Genomic DNA, 7,253 nt, shown 5'->3' on the forward strand with positions numbered 1-7,253 from the left:
CCTCCTGATGACACAATCGTCTCACACTTCACCTTCACAGACACAAGCTCCATGTGTTTGTGGCGAAATTGTGGGTCTGTTTGTGTGAAAGTTTATTATTGAGCTCACTGAACTGATCTCGAAGGCCACTTTAATTTCAGTTGGCGTCCGACATTTTGAGTGAAATTGTAGTTTTGTTGGTTTAAATGTGCTGTTTCTTTGACTAGCTGGCTTATATGCTGATATTTGTATTTCCTCCTCCTGAAGGAAAGATATCAAGTGTGTGTGAAAACAGGAGATCTGCAGGTTGTCTGTTAAACCTTGAAGTTTATTAAGTAGTGATCAGCAGTAACTTACTGGTTTGCCCCGGTTCTTGTCTTCCAGTCCAGGACTTGTGCTGGGGAATGAGTGTGGTCTGTGGGCTCTGGCGGGAACAGTCGCACTGTGGGGACGGGGATATCCTGTTCCTGCTCTGATGTTCTCTCCTGGAACCTCCATTAACATGTGATCTCAAGAAAAGAGAGCGATTGATTGGCTTTGAGTGCCTTGTGAAATTCTCTGGGCTCGACCCCGTGTCTCGGCTGCGATGCCGTCGAGCGATCATCTGCTGTGAGTTCCCTTGTGGTGTCCCCATGTGACTGCGTGTGCCTGTGTCACTGCTGTGTGTGACAGTGGATTCCTCTCCGTCGCCCCTCAGGCGTTCCTGGGTCTCCTCTCGCTCTTTCACAGCCCCGTACCTGAGGACCAGAGCGTCTCTCGTCAGCAGGGCCTCGCGCCTGCAGGTGACTGAAGTGTGCTTTTATATACAGGTGAGAGAGAGTGCACAAGAATCGTCAGAAGTCAACACCGTTCGTTAGAGATGGATGATGTCCAAGGTCACCCAGAAATAGAGCACGACAGGTCACTCAGAGGAAAGGTATTTTTAATTTTTCACCGGCGTATGGATCTACCAAGTACAGAAGCCAGACAAAAAACATTGAAATGCAATTTGAAATTCACACTGACGTGTTGAGAACTGTTCTTGAAGCGGCTGTTCCTTAGAAGCGTTTGATCTGTGTTCAGATCTTCTGCTAAGGAGATGTGGTCAGGAAGGGCGCTGCCTTCTCTCGTCTGACCGTTGTCTGCAAACCCTGAGGTGTCCTGCGGTCTTTATAATCTATAACCACACTTTCCCCTGTGGACATTCAATCATCTCAGTCGTAGCAGGATGTGGAACGTGTTCAGTGTCCTGCAGGAGTTCTCGGGCGGTGTGGAACGTGTTCAGTGTCCTGCAGGAGTTCTCGGGCGGTGTGGAACGTGTTCACTGTCCTGCAGTCCAGACTCTCACTGCGGAGCTCACCAGTTTGACGTCTTGAGTGATTTTTCTCAGCCTCTCGTTTCTCTCCCTCACGATCCTGCGCTCCTCCGGCAGCAGTTTCTCGTTGTTGGCGATCTTGGCGAGGATCTCGGCGTGCCTGTTTCATCTTGCGCAGGTCGGCGATGCGGTCCTCAAAGCCCGGGCGGGCTTCCTCTTCCTCATTGCGGATGAGCAGCTCGATGTAGGCGGCCGTGGACAGAGCGTTGGGCTTCAGGGCGATCTCCTCCAGCCGCGCCAGGCAGTTGGAGGACAGCCTGATCAGCTGCATGATCCGGTCCTCGATCGTCTCGAAGTCCATTTCGATTTTCTCGAGCATCTCCTTCGTCGACATGAACTTGCCGGAAGCCTTCTCAAAGTTGTCCTTGAGTTCTTTGACTGTTTTCATGACCTTCACCACTTCATACTCCCACATCGTCATCTCGGATATGTGAGCGGAGTAGTGGCAGTTACCTGGACAGATCACAGTGTCCAGCGTCATCCATGACGGCGCAGAGATTGATTTCTCCTGGCGTGGGAATGAAACATCCTGAATGGCACGAAACCAGACAGTTGTTGCAGTTTGTTGATAGATGCTTGGTGTTCTTCCGTTTCGGGAGCAGCTCCTCGATCTCTGTCTCGAAGTTTTTGTTCTGCTCCATGTTGGCCTGCTCGTTTTCCAGACATGCCCTGATCTTCTTCATTTCGCTCAGCTTCGCCAGCCCGGCCGAGATCTGAGGCAGCAGGCTCGCCATCGCCATCTCCAGCCTCTCGTGCTCCTCCAGGACTTTCTTCGTCAGCGCCAAGTCCTTCCCCTCCGTCTCCTCCAACGTTTGGAAAAACCTCTTCAGCTGCTTCACGTTGTTCGTCCAGACAATTTTCTCCAGCTTGTTGTCGTCCTCTTCCTCGTCGTCACTCCCGGAGCCCTCCCCGTTGGAATCGGTGTCGGGCCTCTCGTTTTGCGTGTAAAGGGCGGAGTTGTTAAATTCGAAGTGCGTCGCTTTGCCCTTCCGGTTCTTGCGGCAGGGCAGGCCCGCGGCTTCGATGGCGCCCAGGACGGGGATGTCCTTCCCGTCCACAAACGTGACGAGGATGTTCTCGGCGATGTCCTTCCCGAAGATGGAGAGGATGGAGTCGAAGACGTACTGCTGGATGGAGGTCAGCCGCGCCAGAGACGCCTGAACCACGAAGCACACGGCGTCGATGTGGTCCACACTGCCGGGGCTGGTAAAGAAGCGCTTCACCTGCTCTGTGATCAGCTTGTCCCGAGAGAGTCCCCGCGTGTCTCCGAACCCCGGGGTGTCGATGACCGTGAGGGAGTAGGGGACGACGAATCCCTTCTGGTTGTGGAGCTCGTAGGACGTCACGATGGAGGTCTGACTCTCCGCCTGCGAGCGGTTGGTCTCCTTGTGGATCAGCTTGAATCGAAACCGATCCTCCCACTGCACGCCCAGGATGTAATTGATCATCGCGTTGATGAGGGTGGTCTTCCCTGCCCCCGTGGCCCCCAAAAGGATGATGACCTTATTGTTCCCTTCTTCTACTTTCCCGTCGAACGTGAAGCGCTGGAAATGCTGTTCGTCGGTGGGCTCCTGTTCCAGCGACAGCCTGTATAAGGAAGGCTGCCCGCGCTCTATCAAAGTGGAGAAGTTTAGGAAGTGGTCGCTCTGTACTTGAACATGACTGACGTCCCCTGACTTGACTCTGCTGTCCTTCGGGATTGTTATTGGAGTATCGGGGCTCGGTGGACTCTTGCCTTCTTTGCCACAGTCGGAATAAACCCAGACGATGTAGGAATTTCCTTCCCCTTAGGTTCTCCAGAGTGCACACCCTCCCTCTGGCTTTGAGCTTCGTCCATGTTTTGCTGTCTTGCTCGTCCGTTGCCCCCTTGAAGACCTCTCTGTATTCAACTTCGTAGGAAGTAACGCTGGCTCCCTGTCCCACAGAGGTGGGCATGTCCCAGGTGACCGTCATGGAGTTTGGTCCTGTTGATTTCTGCTGAGGAGCTCCGGGGGGGGCTGAAGGAAGCGTCTTGCAGGAAGGAGTTGCGTCGCTGGCACAGCCGACTCCGGGTTTGCAAACCGCCCGACAGCCGAATCGATACGAAGCGTTCAGGTCAAGCCCCGACACGGTGAACTCTGGCTTGTTGTCATCGGTGTCCACTTCCCTCCAAGCTGAGTCGCTCGACTTCTGGTACAGAACCCGATACCTCACGATCTCGCCGGCGCCGTACTTCGGCAGGCGGAACGCCAGCTGGACGGAGTCGTACAGAGTTGTCAGCACGGCCGGTACCCCCGGCTGGGAAGGCAGCTCGAAGTGCTGGCCAGAGCCCCCCTTTCGAAGAGGGAAACGGAAGATCCGATGTGGACCTCGTCCTCGATTGAAGCTCGCCTCCACATTCAGAGCAGACGCCTTGTCCTCCGTGGAGTCGGACGCAATGATCTGGAAATCTGTGTTCGGCTGAGGACGTACGTCGATGTCTTTCTGCAGCGTCTCGGCGTCCCATAACGCGATTCCTGTGGGGAGACAAGAAATAGAAGAGGTGTTAATGGGGCTTTGCAAGCTTGTCGCGCTACAGGGAGTGATCTTTCAGCTGTGTGGTCAAGTGTCGCTGTAGCGTCCCTGGTGGTCTAGTGGTCAGGATTCGGTGCTCTCACTGCCGCGGCCCGGGTTCGATTCCCGGTCAGGGAATGTCAATACTCTTCTGGGGCGGAGCGGTGGCTCTGTGGCTCAGGATCTGTTCCTTTGGCTGGAAGGTTGCTGGTTCAAATCCCGCAGCCAGCAGAGGAATCTGACTCTGTTGGGCCCATGAGCAAGGCCCTTCACCCCAACTGCTCCAGGGGCGCTGTCCAATGTCTGAGCCTGCACTCCGACCCCCAGCTTCTCTCCCTGTCTGTGTGTCTGTCTCCTGGAGGGCAAGCTGGGGTTTGTGAAAAGACAAATTCCTAATGCAAGAAATTGTATAGGGCCAATAAAGCAACATTATTGACATGATCACATTATTATAAATCATAATCAATACGACAGATATAAGTGCAAGGTGAGGCATCCTGACCACAAGGATGAGGCTGAAGCCCCACCACTGATGCAGCCCTCCAGTGAGAGATTTTGGTTCAACAGGCCCGTTGGGTTATTCACAAGCATTTAATCACTGATCACTGATCGAGGTTTGATGGGAGTGTCTGAGATTCACATTCCCTGAAGGGCAGACGGGAGATTTGGGCTGCCAGACGCCAGACATAGGAACAGATGACGGGTGACTGCTTGCTGATTCCACGTGGTGAACAGAAGGATTTAATAGCGAGTGATAAGAATGAGGAACTCGGAGCAGTTTCAGTGGGATCGGGCTTCAATGCAAGCGTCCAGTTCTTCTGGTCCTTTTGTCACGACTGAAACAACGAGGATGAAAAACAAACGCCAGCCAGAGCGATGGGAACAAGTCGGAGTGTCCACTGTGGGTTAACGCTAGGGGATGACACGGCACCAGAACGGACCCAGATGGAGGTTCCACTGTGGGTTAACGCTAGGGGACGACAAGGCACCAGACTGGAGCCAGATGGAGTGTCCACTGTGGGTTAATGCTAGGGGGCGACACGCCACCAGACTGGAGCCAGATGGAGGTTCCACTGTGGGTTAACGCTAGGGGACGACAAGGCACCAGACTGGAGCCAGATGGAGTTTCCACTGTGGGTTAACGCTAGAGGACAACACTGCACCAGACTGGAGCCAGATGGAGTTTCCACTGTGGGTTAACGCTAGGGGACGACACTGCACCAGACTGGAGCCAGATGGAGTTTCCACTGTGGGTTAACACTAGGGGACGACACTGCACCAGACTGGAGCCAGATGGAGTGTCCACTGTGGGTTAACGCCAGGGGACGACACTGCACCAGACTGGAGCCAGATGGAGTGTCCACTGTGGGTTAACGCTAGGGGACGACACTGCACCAGACTGGAGCCAGATGGGTATGACTGGAAGCTGGGGAGGAAGTGACCTTATCATTGACACTGTCTCTGGGAACACCAAGGACTGTGAACGTGGGGGTACAGTGCCTGACGACGCAAGAGGAGCTCAGTTGTGCCAGGCCTCCAGGGAGGGACAAAATCCTAGGAAGGAGCCAGACTACCAGGCAGCATGGCAACCAATAGGATTCAGTAGCGTTCTGCAGAGTGTGGAGAGGGAAACATTGAAGGAGCTGCGTCTTTGATGTGTAGAGAAAACAGAATCTAAAGAGGGCTCATACAGCTCAGCTCAGTATAGCTCTCACCTGGAATCTGTCATAGAGCTGAAAGACGGGTCACCTCAGTGTGAATCTCTCACCTGGAATCAGTGTGTCTGTCAGGGTCTTACAGCTGGAGACAGGTCACCTCAGTGTGAGTCTCTCACCTGGAATCAGTGTGTCTGTCAGGGTCATACAGCTGGAGACAGGTCACCTCAGTGTGAATCTTTCACCTGGAATCAGTGTGTCTGTCAGGGTCATACAGCTGGAGACAGGTGACCTCAGTGTGAATCTCTCACCTGGAATCAGTGTGTCTGTCAGGGTCATACAGCTGGAGACAGGTCACCTCAGTGTGAGTCTCTTACCTGGAATCAGTGTGTCTGTCAGGGTCGTACAGCTGGAGACGGGTCACCTCAGTGTGAGTCTCTCACCTGGAATCAGTGTAACTCTGTCAGGGTCATACAGCTGGAGACGGGTCACCTCAGTGTGAACCTCTCACCTGGAATCAGTGTGTCTGTCAGGGTCGTACAGCTGGAGACAGGTCACCTCAGTGTGAATCTCTCACCTGGAATCAGTGTGTCTGTCAGGGTCATACAGCTGGAGACAGGTCACCTCAGTGTGAATCTCTCACCTGGAATCAGTGTGTCTGTCAGGGTCATACAGCTGGAGACAGGTGACCTCAGTGTGAATCTCTCACCTGGAATCAGTGTGTCTGTCAGGGTCGTACAGCTGGAGACGGGTCACCTCAGTGTGAATCTCTCACCTGGAATCAGTGTGTCTCTGTCAGGGTCATACAGCTGGAGATCGGATCAAGGATAGGATTGGAGCCACGCTCCTCACCAGCTCTCCCTTCTCTATACCCAGCCAGTGTTGAAGCCGATACCGGAGACACTGCTGTACACAGAGGGGCGGGGGTGGGGAACAAGCCGCATAGCCCTGTTGTTGAAGCCGATACCCTGGGTTCTCTCCAGACACAGCTGGGTATGCTCCCCCGGTCAGGACAGGAGGCTCTACTGTACACAGAGAGGGGCGGGGGTGGGGAACAAGCCGCACAGCCCTGTTGTTGAAGCCGATACCCTTTAACTGATGACTTCCAGTCAGCAGCAGGGGCAGTCGATCACTCGGGATGCAGAAAGCAGAACAGGACACCCAGTTATCTGAAAATGTTACTTTATTAAAACTTCTACAAAAAGATTCACGACAAGAACCAGACGAACCCGAGAGCCTTCGACACGCCAGCGCCGCCCAGAGGCAGCGCGAGGACCGCAGACGGGGAACGCACCAACGTCTCCATATATTAGTGTAACAATCTGTCCCGTACGCTATGTACAACATTAGTAGTCGGCGAAGAAGAAGGAAAAAAACACAAAGACATCCAGTGTGTCACGACAGCAGTACCTACAGCACCCACGCCCCTGGGGTAGTATTCACACCCCTGCCCCGCCGCCCTCACCCCTAAACCTCAAAGCTGGCTGGCCGAGCCCCCCGTCCCCCAGAACACCCTGGACTGACTCCACCTGCTCCTGTCCTGCTCCGCACAGCGGCGCCCCCTGTGGCCGGAGGTGTGACACCGCAGGGCTGAACCCCAACTCCCCCTCCCTCCCTTCCCCACCCACTGCTCGGCACGGCTCCCCCCCATCTCATGGAGATGCCAGTAAACCCTGGTGTGTCTGCAGCAGGGCTGTCCAGTCCTGGTCCTGGAGGGGTCAGACAGTGTGTCC

The 7,253-nt window shown here is 54.4% G+C and overlaps 1 non-coding gene across 1 annotated transcript; it reads left to right on the plus strand.

Annotated features, from left to right (window-relative positions):
- Positions 1–3,931: 3,931 nt before the first annotated feature.
- Positions 3,932–4,003, plus strand: trnae-cuc (transfer RNA glutamic acid (anticodon CUC)). Its single transcript has one exon. It is a non-coding gene; the product is annotated as a tRNA-Glu (tRNA).
- Positions 4,004–7,253: the final 3,250 nt, after the last annotated feature.

The sequence above is a fragment of the Lepisosteus oculatus genome, chromosome 14 (assembly GCF_040954835.1).
Source record: "Lepisosteus oculatus isolate fLepOcu1 chromosome 14, fLepOcu1.hap2, whole genome shotgun sequence".
NCBI classification, from domain to species: Eukaryota; Metazoa; Chordata; class Actinopteri; order Semionotiformes; family Lepisosteidae; genus Lepisosteus; species Lepisosteus oculatus.